A 19,117-nucleotide genomic window follows, 5' to 3' on the forward strand; every position below is an offset into this window, starting at 1 on the left:
GCGGCTCGCCAGGGAGAATATCTCCCTGAAAGAGCTGGGCATCGCCTCCGTGAGGGCGAAGAGGGCCGTGACCGGGGGTCTCTTGCTGGAGATCCCCGGTGCAGAAGGCGGCGCGAAGGCGGAACGTCTCGCCCAGAGGCTCCGGGAGCAGCTGGGCGAGCGAGGTGTCCGGGTCGCCCGGCCCACGAAGCGCACGGAGATGCGCGTTTGTGGGCTGGACGACTCGGTCAGCGCACAGGATGTGTCCCGTGCCCTTGCGAGGGCGGGGGACTGTCCTGTGGAGGACCTGCGGATCGGAGAGATCCGCAGGTCGCCCTCCGGCCTCGGGTCGGTGTGGGCCCGGTGCCCCCTCTCCGCCGCCCGTACGGTGGCGGAATCCGGGAGGGTGTTGGTGGGGTGGGTTTCGGCGCGAGTGGAAATCCGCGCGCCGCGCCCGCTCCAGTGTCACCGCTGCCTCGAATTGGGGCACGTGAGGCAGTGGTGCATTTCGCCGGTGGACCGCAGCGGTCAGTGTTACCGCTGCGGTGCCAAAGAGCACCGTGCGAGCCAGTGCTCGGCGGCCCCCCACTGCCCGCTGTGTGCGGACATGGGGAGGCCAGCCGATCACAGGGTGGGGAGCAAGAAGTGCTCCCCCCCCCCCCCTCCCGGAAGGAGAGGAAGAGGCGGGCTGCACCGGCTCCGGTGCCGAGGGCGGTGGCATCGTCCTCCATGGAGGTGGACGGTGCTACGGGGACGGACGGCCGGGAGGAGGCTGGCGCGGCCATTAATTAATGCCGCCCCGCCTCCTCCTCCAGGCCAACCTCAACCACTGCCGCGCGGCACAGGACTTGATGTCCCAAGTCCTCGCGGAGTGGGGGGTTGGCCTGGCGGTCGCCGCCGAGCCGTACCGCGTCCCTGATCACCCTCATTGGGTGGGCGACGCGGACGGCTTGGTGGCGACGGTATGGGGAGGGGGCGACGGGTCCCCACCGTTCTCCTTGTTGGAGCGCGGTCGGGGATTCGTCGCCGTGGACTGGGGGGGAGTCGCTGTGGTGGGGTGCTACATTTCGCCCCGTAGCGGTCACGCTGCGTTCGAGCTGTACTTGGCCGAGGTCGCGGCATGCGTGCAGCGCTACGCTGCCCGGCCGGTGCTGGTCCTGGGGGATTTTAATGCCAAGTCGGTGGCTTGGGGATCCCCCAGGACCTCCGTTCGCGGCGGGATCCTGGGCGATTGGGCGGCGGGGCTCGACCTCCGGGTATTGAACCGGGGGTCGGAGCACACATGCGTGCGGCGATATGGGGGGTCCATCGTGGATGTTGGATTCGCGACCCCCAACGCCGTGCGCATGGTGTCGGGTTGGCACGTGGTCGCGGGGGCAGAGACACTCTCCGATCACCGGTACATCCGGATGGAGGTCTCTGCCGCCGCGAGTGCATCCCGACACGGCCGCCTGCGTGGCGCCCCACCACGCCACTGGGCGCTTCGGCGCCTGGACAAGGACGCCCTGATGGCAGCTGCCCTCGCTGCAACTTGGCCGCAGGGAGCGGCCGAGTTGCCGAGCATAGAGGAGGAGGTCGCCCGGCTCGGAGCATTGGTCGCGGGTATTTGCGACGCGGCGATGCCTCGGGTCGGGCGGGCTTCTCCTCGCCGGGCGGTGTACTGGTGGTCGGACGCGATCGCGGAGTTGCGAGTCGCGACTGTCCGCGCCCGACGCCAGTACACCCGCGCGCGCCGTCGTCAACGTACAGGCGACGGCGTGGCGCGAGCGAGGGCAGCTGATGACCTGTATGGAGCATACCGCGTGGCGCGGGTTGCTCTGCAGGTCGCCATCAAACGGGCCAAGACCCAGGCATGGAAGGAGCTCCTTCAGACCCTTGATGACGATCCATGGGGGCGCCCATATAAGGTGGTGCTGAATAAGCTCCGCCCGTGGGCGCCCCCCGTCACCGAGGGTCTTGACCCCCGGCTGCTGGAGGACGTGGTCAATACACTCTTCCCAATTGGGGAGAGGGGACCGCGTCCTCCGGCGGCGGCGGCTGTCCCAGTGGAGTGGACGGCCGAGCTGGGGGTCACGCAGGAGGAGCTGGCAGCGGCCATCAGACGGCTCGGGGTTCGTAACACGGCCCCGGGTCCGGATGGTGTGCCCGGCCGGGTTTGGGTCTTGACCCAGGGCGTCCTTGGGGCCGACCTCAGGCGGTTGTTCGACCGCTGCCTGAGGGACGGGCGATTCCCCCCCAGTTGGAAGGTGGCGAGGATGGTCCTCCTCCGGAAGGAGGGTCGGCCCGCGGAGTCTCCCTCCGCATACCGGCCCATTTGTCTCCTCGACGAGGTGGGTAAGCTCTTCGAGCGTGTGATTGCTGCCTGCCTCGTCGAGCACCTGTCGCGGGGTGATCCCGGTCTGGCCGACTGCCAGTTCGGTTTCCGGGGGGGCCGATCGACTATCGACGCGATACGTCGTGTGAGGGCCCTCTCGGAGGCGGCCGTCTCCCGGGGAGGGGTGGCATTGGCAATATCCTTGGATATTGCCAATGCCTTTAACACCCTCCCCTGGGAAGAGATAAGGAGGGGACTCGAATATCATCGAGTCCCCCCTTGTCTCAGGGCGGTCGTCGGGGATTATCTCCGCGGCAGGTGGATCGAGTATCCGGGCCGGGATGGTGATATGCGGAGGGAGGTGTACTGCGGTGTTCCGCAGGGGTCGGTCCTCGGGCCACTCCTGTGGAACATCGCGTACGACTCGGTGTTGCGGGCCGGCCTCCCCGACGGCGTCAGCACGGTGTGTTATGCGGATGACACACTGGTGCTGGCCGTCGGGGCGCACTGGGGGAGGGCCATGCGTCGCGTGGAGGAGGGGTCGCAACGCGTCGTCGACCGGATCAGGGGGATGGGGATGACGGTGGCGGTCCATAAGACCGAGGTGATTGCGTTTCATTCACGTCGGCAGGATCCGCCAGCCCCTCTGATCCGGGTGGGTGGGGCTGACATCGAGGTGAAGCCCCAGATCAGGTATCTAGGGCTGATCCTCGATAGCCACTGGCGTTTCGAGGAGCATTTCCGCTGCCTGGTCCCCCGGTTGGAAAGGATGGTTGCGGCTCTGGGCCGGATCCTGCCCAACCTGGGGGGCCCGGCGGGCCGAGTTCGTCGCCTCTATGTGGCAATGGTCCAGTCGGTGGCCCTATACGGGGCCCCCGTCTGGGCGGACGACCTGGCTGCCTCCCGGCGCAGCATGACTATGCTGCGTCGGGTGCAGAGGCGCATGGCGCTCAGGGTCGTCCGCGGGTATCGCACCATGTCACATGAGGCGGCGACGGTTCTAGCGGGGATGCGCCCATGGACCTGCTCGCGCGGTCGCATGCGGTGATGTACCGGCACCGCGTCGACCGTCGCGCGGGGGTGGGGGCGGTCCCGGGCGGGCAGGAACCTGCTTGGGGCGATTTGAAGCTCCAGGCCCGGCAGTCCGTGTTGCTCGCGTGGCAGGAGCGGCTGGCTCTGCCAACCGCGGGGCACCGGACTGTCGGGGCTGTTCGGCCACTCCTGAAGGAGTGGCTGGACAGAGGCCATGGCAGCCTCACCTACCGGCTGGCACAGGTATTTTCCGGGCATGGCAGCTTCGGAAGATACCTGTGCCGGATAGGGAAGGAGCCGACGGCGCGTTGCTGCCACTGCGACGCTGAGCAGGACACGGCGGATCATACCCTGGAGGTATGCCCCGCGTGGGAGGGGGAGCGCCGTGTCCTGGTCGGCGTCGTCGGGCGGGATGTCTCGCTGCCGGGCGTGGTGCGCGCCATGCTCGGCAGCGAGGAGAAGTGGAGGGCCGTGGCCTCCTTCTGCGAGAACGTAATGTTGCAGAAGGAGGCCGCGGGGAGGGAGCGCGAGCTTCAGCGGCGCACTGAAGCTCGCGCTCGTGCGGTGGCCCGAGGTCGTCGCCCGGTCGCGAGGCGTCGCGGGCGGCCGCCTCGGCGTGGCGGATGACCTAGGCTGGGAGGGGGGTCCTGAGGGGACCCTCCTCCCGCCAGGCGGCGCCGGGTCGGACCGGTTGGGGGTAGGAGTGTCTCCCCCTACCGGTCCGACGCAAGGGGAGGCACCCTCGGCGGTCTGGTGCGGCCATGAACGCCCGGCCGCCGAGGGGTGGAAACGGGGTCGCGAGCGGTTGCGAGTTGGGGCTCGCAGCCGCCACTAAACGCGGCCCCGGGACGGATAGCGGCGGGATGGAGTGGCCCCGTCTCGCCGCTATGAGGCAGTGTGTCTACTGGGGGGACCGATTGTCCCCCCGGGGGATGGGCGCGAAAGCGCGGGCACGGGGAGGATACCGGAAGAATGCTTCGAGCGATTCCCGGTATCCTCCCAAAGCGTGCCGAAGGGTCACCGTGGGGTTTTTAGTGGGTAGGTCCCGCGCCTGTCGTTGTACGGGCGCGGGGAATCCCACACACCCCTCCCACCTCTCCCCAAGGAGGTGGGAGGGAGTCTTTCGAAGATTTTCCCCACGACAAAAAAAAAAAAAAAAAAAAAAAAAAAGCAGGAAGCTAGTAAGCAAGCAGTAAGCCAGAAAGCGAGCAACAAGCTCGTAAGCAAGCAATAACCTAGTAAGCAAGCAGTTAGCGGGTAGGGTAGCAGTAGGCCAGTATGCAAGCAGTGAGTTAGTAAGCGAGCAGGAAGCTAGAAATGAAGCAGTATGCTAGTAAGTGGTAGGAGCTCGTCGAGACCCTTGATGACGACCCTTGGGGGCGCCCTTATATGGTGGTACTGGACAAGCTCCGCCCGTGGGCGCCCCCCGTCACCGAGGGTCTTGACCCCCGGCTGCTAGAGGACGTGATTAAAACTCCCTTCCCAATTGGGGAGATGGGACGACGTCCTCCGGCAGAGGCGACGGCCCCGTTGGAGTTGGTGGCCGAGCCGGGGGTCACGCAGGGGGAGCTGGCCGCGGCCATCAGCGCGTAACACGGCCCCGGGTCCGGATGGTGTGCCCGGCCGGGTTTGGGTCTTAAGAAACGGCGTCCTTGGGGCCGACCTCAGGCGGTTGTTTAACCGATGCCTGAGGGACGGGCGATTCCCCCCCCCCCCCAGTTGGAAGGTAGCGAGGATGGTCCTCCTCCGGAAGGAGGGTCGGCCCGCGGAGTCTCCATCCGCATATCGGCCCATCTGTCTCCTCGACGAGGTGGGCAAGCTCTTCGAGCGAGTGATTGCTGCCCGCCTCGTCGAGCACCTGTCGCGGGGTGCTCCGGGTCAGGCCGACTGCCAGTACGGTTTCGGGGGGGGGGGCGGTCGACGGTCGACGCGATCAGTCGGGTCAGGGCCCTCTCGGATTCGGCCGTCTCCCGGGGTTGGGTGGCGTTGGCGGTATCGCTGGATATTGCCAACGCGTTTAACACCCTACCCTGGGGGGAGATACGGAGGGGGCTCGAATATCATCGGGTCCCTCCGTGTCTCAGGGCAATCCCGGATACACACACCGTAACCCCCTGTTGTTCGTCGCGACGACCCTTTCGCAATTCCTTTTAGGTTTTGCGAATGGTACGCGATGGCACGTCGGGCCGGGGGTCTTGGCTTATCCACCTGGGCCGTGAGGATGGTAACTCTGTAAATTACTCCCGAATCCCAAGCTATGATGCGCGGTGATGGGATGCATGATTGGAGGGGTAGCTTCAATCCCTAGCGGTCACCTCAGGACACCTGGCGATCTCCTGAGTATCGAACCCTCTTCTCGGGAAGGGCGTCACCCGGGAAGTGACTTGTAGTTCGTCCCGACTCGTGGGAATTCTATGGATTCGTACTTTACTGGGGATAGGGGGGTTAACGACGAGAAGGAGTTTCGAGCGGAGGAGTGTGTGGATGTGGGGATGGGGGCATCTGGGTCTGGTTATGCTAGGTCCAGGACCTCTTCAGTGTGTAGTGGGGAGAGGAGTCCGGTGTTGGGGAAGCGGAGAAAGGATATGAAAGACGTTAGGGAAGGCGGAGTGGAGAGTGTGAGTGAGGACGTGGATGATGATGTGGCGAGGATGACAATGATTGGGTTGAGGTTGCGTGCGTTTGTGTTTGTAGACTCTAATAGGGTGTCCAAGGCTGCGAGTCAGGTTATTTTGAGTGCTGTGAATGAGTATGAGGAGCAACTGATTAGACTGATGAATAAGAATGAGAGGCTGGAAGGAAGATTGGATGAGTGCGAGAGGCTTATGAGTATGGGGATGAGTGGAATGAATGGGAAGAGTGGTGTGAGTTATGCGAGTGTGGCTGGTACTAGTGTGGTGAGGGGTGTGCCTGGTGTGTCTGGTGTGAGTAAATCGGAGAGTGTGCGGTCGAATGCGAAGTCGTATGCGGTGGTCGTTAGGCCTAAGGATGCGACGGTGAAAGCGACGAGTGAGCAGGTGAAGGAGAAAGTGATGCGTGAGGTGAGTGGTGTGTTGAATGTGCGTGTGAAAGCGGTGAGGAAGATCAGAGCGGGTGGTATAGCGATTGAGACGGCGAGTGAGAGTGATTTGAAGTCGGTGCGTGAATGTAAGAAGTTTGATGAAATTGGCTTGAAAGTGGAATTGCCTAGAAAGATAGGTCCTAAGGTGATTGTGTATGATGTGCCGAATGAGATGGCGAGTCAGGAGTTCATGAATGAGATGTATGAGAAGAATATTAAGGGTAGTGTTAGTGGGGGACATGATTGATGGCAAGCTGGCCGCCTTCCGGGAGGAGCTCCTCGCCGGAAGAGCGGTCAGCAGGAAGGCGGTGCCTCCCCGACCTGTTCCGGTACAGTCGGGGAAGGCAAAGAAGGGCGGAGTGAAGGCTCCGCCCAGCGTTGCGGCACCAGGGCCCCGGGTCGCGACCCCCAAGGGGGGTGGTGTACCCGTGGTCGCGGTGGTCGCGTCCTCCACGGCACCCTCCCAAGGGGGGGTGGCGTGGAGTGAGGTGGTGGGGCGGAAGGCGAAGCGGGCGGCGAGGAAGGCCTCGCAACCGCAGCCTCCGCCTCCGCCACCGGCGGCCAAGGTAAAGGCCGCGAAGGTCGGGAAGGCACGACCAGGTCGTCCCCCAAAAACGGCAGCGGTGACGCTGACCGTTGCGCAGGGGGGCGACCTGACCCTCGCGGAGGCGATGCGGCTCGCCAGGGAGAATATCTCCCTGGAAGAGCTGGGCATCGCCTCCGTGAGGGCGAAGAGGGCCGTGACCGGGGGTCTCTTGCTGGAGATCCCCGGTGCAGAAGGCGGCGCGAAGGCGGATCGTCTCGCCCAGAGGCTCCCGGAGCCTCTGGGCGAGCGAGGTGTCCGGGTCGCCCGGCCCACGAAGCGCACGGAGATGCGCGTTTGTGGGCTGGACGACTCGGTCAGCGCACAGGATGTGTCCCGTGCCCTTGCGAGGGCGGGGGACTGTCCTGTGGAGGACCTGCGGCTCGGAGAGATCCGCAGGTCGCCCTCCGGCCTCGGGTCGGTGTGGGCCCGGTGCCCCCTCTCCGCCGCCCGTAAGGTGGCGGAATCCGGGAGGGTGTTGGTGGGGTGGGTTTCGGCGCGAGTGGAAATCCTCGCGCCGCGCCCGCTCCAGTGTCACCGCTGCCTCGAATTGGGGCACGTGAGGCAGTGGTGCACCTCGCCGGTGGACCGCAGCGGTCAGTGTTACCGCTGCGGTGCCAAAGAGCACCGTGCGAGCCAGTGCTCGGCGGCCCCCCACTGCCCGCTGTGTGCGGACATGGGGAGGCCAGCCGATCACAGGGTGGGGAGCAAGAAGTGCTCCCCCCCCTCCCGGAAGGAGAGGAAGAGGCGGGCTGCACCGGCTCCGGTGCCGAGGTCGGTGGCATCGTCCTCCATGGAGGTGGACGGTGCTACGGGGACGGACGGCCGGGAGGAGGCTGGCGCGGCCATTAATTAATGCCGCCCCGCCTCCTCCTCCAGGCCAACCTCAACCACTGCCGCGCGGCACAAGACTTGATGTCCCAAGTCCTCGCGGAGTGGGGGGTTGGCCTGGCGGTCGCCGCCGAGCCGTACCGCGTCCCTGATCACCCTCATTGGGTGGGCGACGCGGACGGCTTGGTGGCGACGGTATGGGGAGGGGGCGACGGGTCCCCACCGTTCTCCTTGTTGGAGCGCGGTCGGGGATTCGTCGCCGTGGACTGGGGGGGAGTCGCTGTGGTGGGGTGCTACATTTCGCCCCGTAGCGGTCACGCTGCGTTCGAGCTGTACTTGGCCGAGGTCGCGGCATGCGTGCAGCGCAGCGCTACGCGGCCCGGCCGGTGCTGGTCCTGGGGGATTTTAATGCCAAGTCGGTGGCTTGGGGATCCCCCAGGACCTCCGTTCGCGGCGGGATCCTGGGCGATTGAGCGGCGGGGCTCGACCTCCGGGTATTGAACCGGGGGTCGGAGCACACATGCGTGCGGCGATATGGGGGGTCCATCGTGGATGTTGGATTCGCGACCCCCAACGCCGTGCGCATGGTGTCGGGTTGGCACGTGGTCGCGGGGGCAGAGACACTCTCCGATCACCGGTACATCCGGATGGAGGTCTCTGCCGCCGCGAGTGCATCCCGACACGGCCGCCTGCGTGGCACCCCACCACGCCGCTGGGCGCTTCGGCGCCTGGACAAGGACGCCCTGATGGCAGCTGCCCTCGCTGCAACTTGGCCGCAGGGAGCGGCCGAGTTGCCGAGCATAGAGGAGGAGGTCGCCCGGCTCGGAGCATTGGTCGCGGGTATTTGCGACGCGGCGATGCCTCGGGTCGGGCGGGCTTCTCCTCGCCGGGCGGTGTACTGGCGTCGGGCGCGGACAGTCGCGACTCGCAACTCCGCGATCGCGTCCGACCACCAGTACACCGCCCGGCGAGGAGAAGCCCGCCCGACCCGAGGCATCGCCGCGTCGCAAATACCCGCGACCAATGCTCCGAGCCGGGCGACCTCCTCCTCTATGCTCGGCAACTCGGCCGCTCCCTGCGGCCAAGTTGCAGCGAGGGCAGCTGCCATCAGAGCGTCGTTGTCCAGGCGCCGAAGCGCCCAGCGGCGTGGTGGGGTGCCACGCAGGCGGCCGTGTCGGGATGCACTCGCGGCGGCAGAGACCTCCATCCGGATGTACCGGTGATCGGAGAGTGTCTCTGCCCCCGCGACCACGTGCCAACCCGACACCATGCGCACGGCGTTGGGGGTCGCGAATCCAACATCCACGATGGACCCCCCATATCGCCGCACGCATGTGTGCTCCGACCCCCGGTTCAATACCCGGAGGTCGAGCCCCGCCGCCCAATCGCCCAGGATTCCGCCGCGAACGGAGGTCCTGGGGGATCCCCAAGCCACCGACTTGGCATTAAAATCCCCCAGGACCAGCACCGGCCGGGCCGCACAGCGCTGCACGCATGCCGCGACCTCGGCCAAGTACAGCTCGAACGCAGCGTGACCGCTACGGGGCGAAATGTAGCACCCCACCACAGCGACTCCCCCCCAGTCCACGGCGACGAATCCCCGACCGCGCTCCAACAAGGAGAACGGTGGGGACCCGTCGCCCCCTCCCCATACCGTCGCCACCAAGCCGTCCGCGTCGCCCACCCAATGAGGGTGATCAGGGACGCGGTACGGCTCGGCGGCGACCGCCAGGCCAACCCCCCACTCCGCGAGGACTTGGGACATCAAGTCCTGTGCCGCGCGGCAGTGGTTGAGGTTGGCCTGGAGGAGGAGGCGGGGCGGCATTAATTAATGGCCGCGCCAGCCTCCTCCCGGCCGTCCGTCCCCGTAGCACCGTCCACCTCCATGGAGGACGATGCCACCGCCCTCGGCACCGGAGCCGGTGCAGCCCGCCTCTTCCTCTCCTTCCGGGAGGGGGGGGAGCACTTCTTGCTCCCCACCCTGTGATCGGCTGGCCTCCCCATGTCCGCACACAGCGGGCAGTGGGGGGCCGCCGAGCACTGGCTCGCACGGTGCTCTTTGGCACCGCAGCGGTAACACTGACCGCTGCGGTCCACCGGCGAGGTGCACCACTGCCTCACGTGCCCCAATTCGAGGCAGCGGTGACACTGGAGCGGGCGCGGCGCGAGGATTTCCACTCGCGCCGAAACCCACCCCACCAACACCCTCCCGGATTCCGCCACCTTACGGGCGGCGGAGAGGGGGCACCGGGCCCACACCGACCCGAGGCCGGAGGGCGACCTGCGGATTTCTCCGATCCGCAGGTCCTCCACAGGACAGTCCCCCGCCCTCGCAAGGGCACGGGTCACATCCTGTGCGCTGACCGAGACGTCCAGCCCAGAAACGCACATCTCCGTGCGCTTCGTGGGCCGGGCGACCCGGACACCTCGCTCGCACAGCTGCTTCCGGAGCCTCTGGGCGAGACGATCCGCCTTCGCGCCGCCTTCTGCACCGGGGATCTCCAGCAAGAGACCCCCGGTCACGGCCCTCTTCGCCCTCACGGAGGCGATGCCCAGCTCTTCCAGGGAAATATTCTCCCTGGCGAGCCGCATCGCCTCCGCGAGGGTCAGGTCGCCGTCTGCGCAACGGTCAGCGTCACCGCTGCCGTTTTTGGGGGACGACCTGGTCGTGCCTTCCCGACCTTCGCGGCCTTTACCTTGGCCGCCGGCGGCGGAGGCGGAGGCTGCGGTTGCGAGGCCTTCCTCGCCGCCCGCTTCGCCTTCCGCCCCACCACCTCACTCCACGCCACCCCCCCTTGGGAGGGTGCTGTGGAGGACGCGACCACCGCGACCACGGGTACACCACCCCCCTTGGGGGTCGCGACCCGGGGCCCTGGTGCCGCAACGCTGGGCGGAGCCTTCACTCCGCCCTTCTTTGCCTTCCCCGACTGTACCGGAACAGGTCGGGGAGGCACCGCCTTCCTGCTGACCGCTCTTCCGGCGAGGAGCTCCTCCCGGAAGGCGGCCAGCTTGCCATCAATCATGTCCCCAATCCTCCTCAGAAGATCGTCTTCTGAGGAGGACGGGGACTTCTTCACGGGCGGAGTGCGGGTGGAGGGGCCCGCGGTGCCCCGCACCACTGCCGCCGCACTCCGCTTATTTACCTCCGCCGAGGGACGCGGCGGTGGAGGAGGAGGGAGGATGGGAGGGAGGGCCGCGCTGTTCCACAGCGCCTCTGCCCTCCTCCTCCCCTGTCGCTCCTCCTCCAACAGGAGCTGCAGACGGGCGTTCCGCCCTCTGAGCTCCCGCGCCGCCTCCCTCATTTCCTCCGCCGCGGCCTTCAGGGCCTCCGCGCCACCGCTTTTCTGCCCCTTAAAGGCGCAGGCAGCGGCGACTTTCTCCACCCGCCTCAGGGACGAGGAGATCCTCTCCGATATCTCCTCGGTCACCTCGTCCCTGAGGCAACTCAGCCTCACCGACGGGCTCATCGCCCCGCCCACCTCGACGACGGCCTGCCCCGTCCTCTTCCTCTTAGAGCCTGTGTGGCTCGTGCTGGAGGAGAAGGACGAGACCGACGCCGTCTCGTCGTCCTCCTCCACCCTCCACGAAGCCGGACCTGGCGCTGAGTGGGGCGCGAGCGCCGCCACCCTAACCCCAACCCCGTCCCCGTCCTCCCCAACCGACAAAACCCGCCCCATCCCCATTTTATTTTCTGTGTCCATAACAATCCCACGAGATGGTCGGAAATAAAGGTCCACCCGGGCAGAGCCGCCTTACCCGGGTAAGCCTAATACTCCGGGGGTTCGGCAGGATCCCCGGAGGTGGTCGCTTGGGATTGGGCCTTCTCCCCCAACCATGCATCCCATCGCCGCGCACCATAGCTTAGGATTGGAGGGCGATTTTATAGAGTCGCCATACTCGTGGCCCAGGCGGTTAAGCCAAGACCCCCGTTCCTCCTGCCGTCACGTACCATTCACAAAACCAATAGGGAATTGTGAATGGGTCGTTGTGACGACCAACAGGAGGCTTACGGTGTGTGTATGACTCGGGTACCCCGGGTTCGTTAATCGGATTCGACACTTGGACAATAAACAACTATATAAACTATATTATTTAATGTTACTAAAATTATTTAACATAAAGAACATAAAACGTAAACGTAAAAAAACCCATAAACGTAAAACCGAAACTGCTCTCGACCAGCGTTCGATGCAGAGTGTCCTTCCCGTCGAAGTCGACCCTTCCTTATTCCTATCTTATAATACTAATTTAAACAAAGCGCACGTTCGAGGCGCAGGCACCCGAACGTATTCTAGCTTAAACCTAACACCTCACTCGATATCTACTCTAGCTTAGACTAAACATCCTCGATCCAACGGTCCCACAGTCCGAACACATACACTTCTTACAGTTCGGCCATCCTGACAATATGGTCGTCCTCGACCATAGTTTATTGTAATAATAAATCCTCTTCTGGATAATTTGTTTCCACTTCACTTTCACTGTCACTTATCCACAATTTCATTCTGTCCGGTTGGAAGTGAATAAGGTAACTATCTAATACAACTATTAATATAATCCCTAACTAAGGAACGCATATTTGGAAACCAGTATGTTCTAGTAATCAATTCTATGGTTTTTTCTGCACCTACATGACCAACGTCGTCGTGACAGATTTGAATTACATTATTGATCATTGCTTCAGGTACGAAAAATAATATTTTATCTTCAAACTTCTTATAAATAACCCCATTTCGCAATTCAAACTTCGCGCTTTCGAAAACCTCAAGTTCCTTATGTAATTTTTTAATTGTAGAGTCTTTCAATTGTTTATAAACTAATATCTGTTCAAACGATAAGGGTTCGATTACCAGTACATTCCGACTTAATGCATCCACATGACGCATACGATCCGCTGCGCGATGCTCTATCTCATAATCATAATTCTGCAGAATCAAACACCACCGATTAATCCGTGGATTAATGTCCTTTTTACTTAATGCTAATTTCACCGCGACACAGGCCGTTACTATAGTAAAATGCATACCTTGAAGATATATACGAAATCGTTCCAACGCATAAATTATGGCCAGTGTCTCTAACTCGTAACTATGGTAACGATTTTCCATGTCTGTCGTACGTCTGCTAAAATACATTACGGGATGCATACGTTTGTCGTTTTGTTGCTGCAATAAGATAACACCATACCCATACGCACTGGCATCAGTATGCAATTCTGTAACCGCGGTTGGGTTATAAAAAGCTAATATCGGTCGATTTAATAGCATATTTCGTAACGATTCGAATGCAATTAATTCTTCTGCCCCAAACTTAAACAATACCCCTTTTCTAATTAGATTATACAATGGTCTTGCGAGTCGGGCAAAATTAGGTACAAATTTCCTGAAATAACTGGTCAATCCCAAAAAACTTTGAATTTGTTTTACTGTTTTAGGCTGTGGAAAATCTTTTATGGCTTGAACGTTCGACCTATTCGGTGTAATTCCTTTGCTACTGATATTATATCCTAAATATTCAATTTCCTGCTTATGAAATTTGCATTTACTGAATTTTAATTCTAAATTATACCGGCCCAACAATTCCAAGACTTCTTTTAAAATTTTAAAATTTTCGTTAATGTCCTTGGTGGCGATTAAAATATCATCAAAATATAGTGAAACTTTTCCTGACTCTAATAATGGTCTAAATATTAAATTAACAAATCGTTGAAAAGCTGCCGGCGCATTCGCAAGTCCAAACGGCATTTTCAAATATTCAAATTGTCCATCAGGCGTAACGAAGGAAGTAAATTTTATTGAATCTTCAAAAATGGGAATCTGATGAAATCCATCTTTTAAGTCTAAACTTGTAAAATAATCATTGTTAGATAGCCTATCAATTTGATCCTCTATCAAGGGAAGAGGGTACCTATCTTTCACCGTAATTTTGTTTAATGTTCTGTAGTCAACACAAAGTCTGTAAGCGTTATCCTTCTTCTTTACGAAAACAATCGGGCTACTAAAATCAGAATTGCTCGGTCTAATAATCCCTCGTGACAACAAATCATTAATAATTTTCCGGACTTCTGTTTTCTCGTGCCACGAGAATCTCCTAGGCGAAAAGTAAAATGGTTTACTATTTTCGGTAAGATTAATTTTAAATTTATAATCAATCGGTTCAGCCTTGTTATCGAAATTTACATAATTATCTAATAATTTCATCAAAATTTCTTTAACCTCAATGGAAAGTGACTCATCTAAATTTTCCGGAACTATGTCTAATTTCTCTTTCGTTTCTATGGCTTCGATACTTAATATCTCGTCTCTATATTCTCTATCGTAATAAATACGTACTGCTTTGCTAAGAACGATTGTCATCCCGGGTCTGGTCATAAACTCGCGTCCTAATAAAGCACTGTACGTCATTGTCGTGTCAGGTACAACCATAAATCTGACGTCAAAAATATCATTCGGCAATAATTGTAATTTAATTCTAACGTTAACATAACCCATGATTGACAACAGTGATTGGTTCACACCACCATAATTAAAGTTGTGCTTACCTTGCACCAATTCATACTCGCTGAAAAAATTCTTAAATGTCTTATAAGCCATAAGATTTATGGCACTATCAGAATCTATCAGTGCCTCGACGAAACAGTTATCTTCTTTCTCTTCCGTAAGTAAGACGCAGGAATCTCGAAATGGGCCCTGGAGTGGTAAACACCCCCGCTGTTCCTCGGTCATCGAACTCTTCTCCACCAGCGACACGCTCGTTGACTCTGTTACCTCCGTTTTCGATGTTTTTGGACACCTCTGGTAGCCATGTCCTTGTTCCCCGCAGGAGCAACAAGACCCGTGCTCCCTCTTGGGTTTCGGACAGGAGTTTGCCAGATGTCCCTCCCCATAACAATTAAAGCACCGTCGTGTAGGCTGCGGTGGGTTCACAGCACTTGCATTGCCACTCGATCGATGGGTCATAAATCCCCTGTCTCCAACGATGTTCCTTTTCACGTTGGGCCTTAACGATATGTCTTCGAAAGCTTCCAATAATACCGACGGTCCCATAAAGCGATGCATCCTTGCCTGACTTCGTAATCCATCGTCTGGGATTCCATCAATCATGTATTCTATTAAGTTTTCTTCGTCAATACCCACTTGATTGGCCAAAATCATCTTATCATGATAATACTCGCCAAAGTTTTCGGAAATTCTCCACAGTCTTCCTTCAAATCTTCGGCGCAGTGCTAATCTACTTTGACGATGGTCAAACATTTTCTTCATACTCGCCAACAAAACTTGATCGAATCCCAGACCTTTTTTTTTTTTTTTTTTTTTAACCTGGTGAAATCCTCATGGACACCCCAGCTCCCTGGGGGGGAGGCCGGGGTAGTGCCGGACTCTTACCGGCTAAAACACCACGGTGACCGCCTGCGCCCTTTATCTGGGGAGAGTCACGGGAACCAAACTAGCGATACTACCGTGACTCTCCCCGTTGGCGCAACGCCCTATTACGGGCCCTTCCCGGGGGAGGAGATGTGATCCTCCTCTTCCAATGGGGGGCAAACTAAACTGATTGCCCCTCGGCGACGCCACGCGGTCACACGCGACGTCGCCCCCACTCGTGCCGTTGCTACTAGCCGTACCAGGCCCCCACCGGATCGCGACCACGGCTGCGGGGACGGCTAACACTGCCGCCCCCGCTAGACGGGGCCCCTGCAACGAGCCCCTGGTACGGTGATGGGCTGGGTGCGAGGGGGAATAAGGGGACAAAGTCCCTCACCTCACACCACAAAACACCATCACCGACCCCATCGCGTTCCCCCTCCCACGGGGAGCGGTGGAGGGTCTTACGGTCGGCGTCGCCGCCTGCCCAAGAATCGAATCCCAGACCTAACCCAGACCTAACCGGTGTTATCCTCTAAAATATTGATCGAATCCAGGTCTAATTGACTGTTTCATTCTGGTACCACATTACTACGTGATCCAAACCAGAGAAAGCCCAGGATCTGGCCAACATGTGTGCGAAGAATGCGAAAGTATGAACCAGATGATTGCAAATACCAGACCTAACACAAACCTAACCGGTACTATCCTGTAAGATAAAGATCGAAACTAGGTTTAATTGACCGTTTCAGTGTGGTACCACATTACTTCGTGATCGAAGTCTGAAAAAGCCCCCCTCAGGGGCTGTGTCCGGCAATCGTCGGCCGCAGTACGGGACGTAGCGACCCCGAGGTACCTGATGCTTATCACACCGTAAGCCTCCTGTTGGTCGTCACAAAGACCCATTCACAATTCCTTTTTTGGTTTTGTGAATGGTACGTGACGGCAGGAGGAACTGGGGCCTTGGCTTAACCGCCCGGGACCGCGAGTATGGCGACTCTATAAAATCGCCCTCCAATCCTAAGTTATGGTGCGCGGCGATGGGATGCATGGTTGGGGGAGGAGGCCCAATCCCAAGCGACCACATCCGGGGCACCTGCCGAACCCCCGGAGTATATAGGTTTACCTGGGTAAGGCGGCTCTGCCCGGGCGGACCTTTTCTTCCGACCTGCTCGTGGGAATAATATGGAGTATAAAATTAAAACGGGGATGGGACGGGGTAAGTCAGAGGGGGAGGAGGAAAGCGGTGTTGGGACTGGAGTGACGGCGCTCGCGCCGCCTCCAGCGCCTGGCCCGGCTTCGTGGAGGGTGGAGGAGGACGACGAGACTGCGTCAGTCTCGTCCTTCTCCTCCACCAGGAGCCTTATAGGCTCAAAAAGAAAGATGACGGGGCAGGCCGTCAATGAAGTGGGCAGGGCGATGAGCCCGGTTGTCCGGATGAGCTGCCTCAGGGACGAGGTGACCGAGGAGATATCGGAGAGGATCTCCTCGTCCCTGAGACGAGTGGAGAAAGTGGCCGCTGCCTTGCGGAGGGAGGTGTACTGCGGTGTTCCGCAGGGGTCGGTCCTCGGGCCACTCCTGTGGAACATCGCGTACGACTCGGTGTTGCGGGCCGGCCTCCCCGACGGCGTCAGCACGGTGTGTTATGCGGATGACACACTGGTGCTGGCCGTCGGGGCGCACTCTGGGAGGGCCATGCGTCGCGCGGAGGAGGGGTCGCAACGCGTCGTCGACCGGATCAGGGGGATGGGGATGACGGTGGCGGTCCATAAGACCGAGGTGATTGCGTTTCATTCACCTCGGCAGGATCCGCCACCCCCTCTGATCCGGGTGGGTGGGGCTGACATCGAGGTGAAGCCCCAGATCAGGTATCTAGGGCTGATTCTCGATAGCCACTGGCGTTTCGAGCAGCATTTCCGATGCCTGGTCCCCCGGTTGGAAAGGATGGTTGCGGCTCTGGGCCGGATCCTGCCCAACCTGGGGGGCCCGGCGGGCCGAGTTCGTCGCCTCTATGTGGCAATGGTCCAGGCGGTGGCCCTATACGGGGCTCCCGTCTGGGCGGACGGCCTGGCTGCCTCCCGGCGCAGCATGACTATGCTGCGTCGGGTGCAGAGGCGCATGGCGCTCAGGGTCGTCCGCGGGTATCGGACCATGTCACATGAGGCGGCGACGGTTCTAGCGGGGATGCCGCCCATGGACCTGCTCGCGCGGTCGCACGCGGTGCCGGTACATCACCGCGTCGACCGTCGCGCGGGGGTGGGGCGGTCCCGGGCGGGCAGGAACCTGCTTGGGGCGATTTGAAGCGCCAGGCCCGGCAGTCCGTGTTGCTCGCGTGGCAGGAGCGGCTGGCTCTGCCAACCGCGGGGCACCGGACTGTCGGGGCTGTTCGGCCACTCCTGAAGAAGTGGCTGGACAGAGGCCATGGCAGCCTCACCTACCGGCTGGCACAGGTATTTTCCGGGCATGGCAGCTTCGGAAGATACCTGTGCCGGATAGGGAAGGAGCCGACGGCGCGTTGCTGCCACTGCGACGCTGAGCAGGACACGGCGGATCATACCCTGGAGGTATGCCCCGCGTGGGAGGGGGAGCGCCGTGTCCTGGTCGGCGTCGTCGGGCGGGATGTCTCGCTGCCGGGCGTGGTGCGCGCCATGCTCGGCAGCGAGGAGAAGTGGAGGGCCGTGGCCTCCTTCTGCGAGAACGTAATGTTGCAGAAGGAGGCCGCGGGGAGGGAGCGCGAGCTTCAGCGGCGCACTGAAGCTCGCGCTCGTGCGGTGGCCCGAGGTCGTCGCCCGGTCGCGAGGCGTCGCGGGCGGCCGCCTCGGCGTGGCGGATGACCTAGGCTGAGAGGGGGGTCCTGAGGGGACCCTCCTCCCGCCAGGCGGCGCCGGGTCGGACCGGTTGGGGGTAGGAGTGCCTCCCCCTACCGGTCCGACGCAAGGGGAGGCACCCTCGGCGGTCTGGTGCGGCCATGAACGCCCGGCCGCCGAGGGGTGGAAACGGGGTCGCGGGCGGTTGCGAGTTGGGGCTCGCAGCCGCCACTAAACGCGGCCCCGGGACGGATAGCGGCGGGATGGAGTGGCCCCGTCCCGCCGCTATGAGGCAGTGTGTCTACTGGGGGGACCGATTGTCCCCCCGGGGGATGGGCGTGAAAGCGCGGGCACGGGGAGGATACCGGAAGAATGCTTCGAGCGATTCCCGGTATCCTCCCAAAGCGTGCCGAAGGGTCACCGTGGGGTTTTTAGTGGGTAGGTCCCGCGCCTGTCGTTGCACGGGCGCGGGGAATCCCACACACCCCTCCCACCTCTCCCCAAGGAGGTGGGAGGGAGTCTTTCGAAGATTTTCCCCGCGACAAAAAAAAAAAAAAAAAAAAAAGTGGCCGCTGCCTGCTCTTTTAAGGGGCAGAAGAGCGGCGGGGCAGAGGCTCTGAGGGAGGCTGCCCAAATGATGAGGGACGCGGCGCGGGAGCTAAGCGGGCGGAACGCCCGTCTGCAGCTCCTGTTGGAGGAGGGGTGACGGGGGAGGATAAGGGCAGAGGCGCGCTGGAACAGCGCGGCCCTCCCTCCTGTCCTCCCTCCTCCTACGCCGCGCCCTCCTCCGGCCGTTAGGAAGCGGAGTGCGGCGGAGGTGGTGCGGGCCTCCACGGGCCCTTCCACACGCACTCCGCCCGCGTAGAGGTCACCGTCCTCCTCAAAGGACGATCTCCTGAGGAGGATAGGGGACATGATTGAGAAGAAGCTGGCCGCCTTCCGGGAGGAGCTCCTCCCCGAAAGAGCGGTCGGTGGGAGGGTGGTGCCACCCCGACCAGTGCCAGAACGGCCGGGGAAGGCGAAGGTGGGGGGAGCGAAGGCTCCGCCCACCGTGGCGACTCCGGGGCCTCGGGTCGTGACCCCGAAGGGGGGAAGCGTACCCGTGGTCCCGGTTCCCGCGTCCTCCGGGGCACCGCCCCAAGGGGG

The sequence above is a fragment of the Colletes latitarsis genome, chromosome 8 (genome assembly GCF_051014445.1).
Source record: "Colletes latitarsis isolate SP2378_abdomen chromosome 8, iyColLati1, whole genome shotgun sequence".
Taxonomy (NCBI): Eukaryota; Metazoa; Arthropoda; class Insecta; order Hymenoptera; family Colletidae; genus Colletes; species Colletes latitarsis.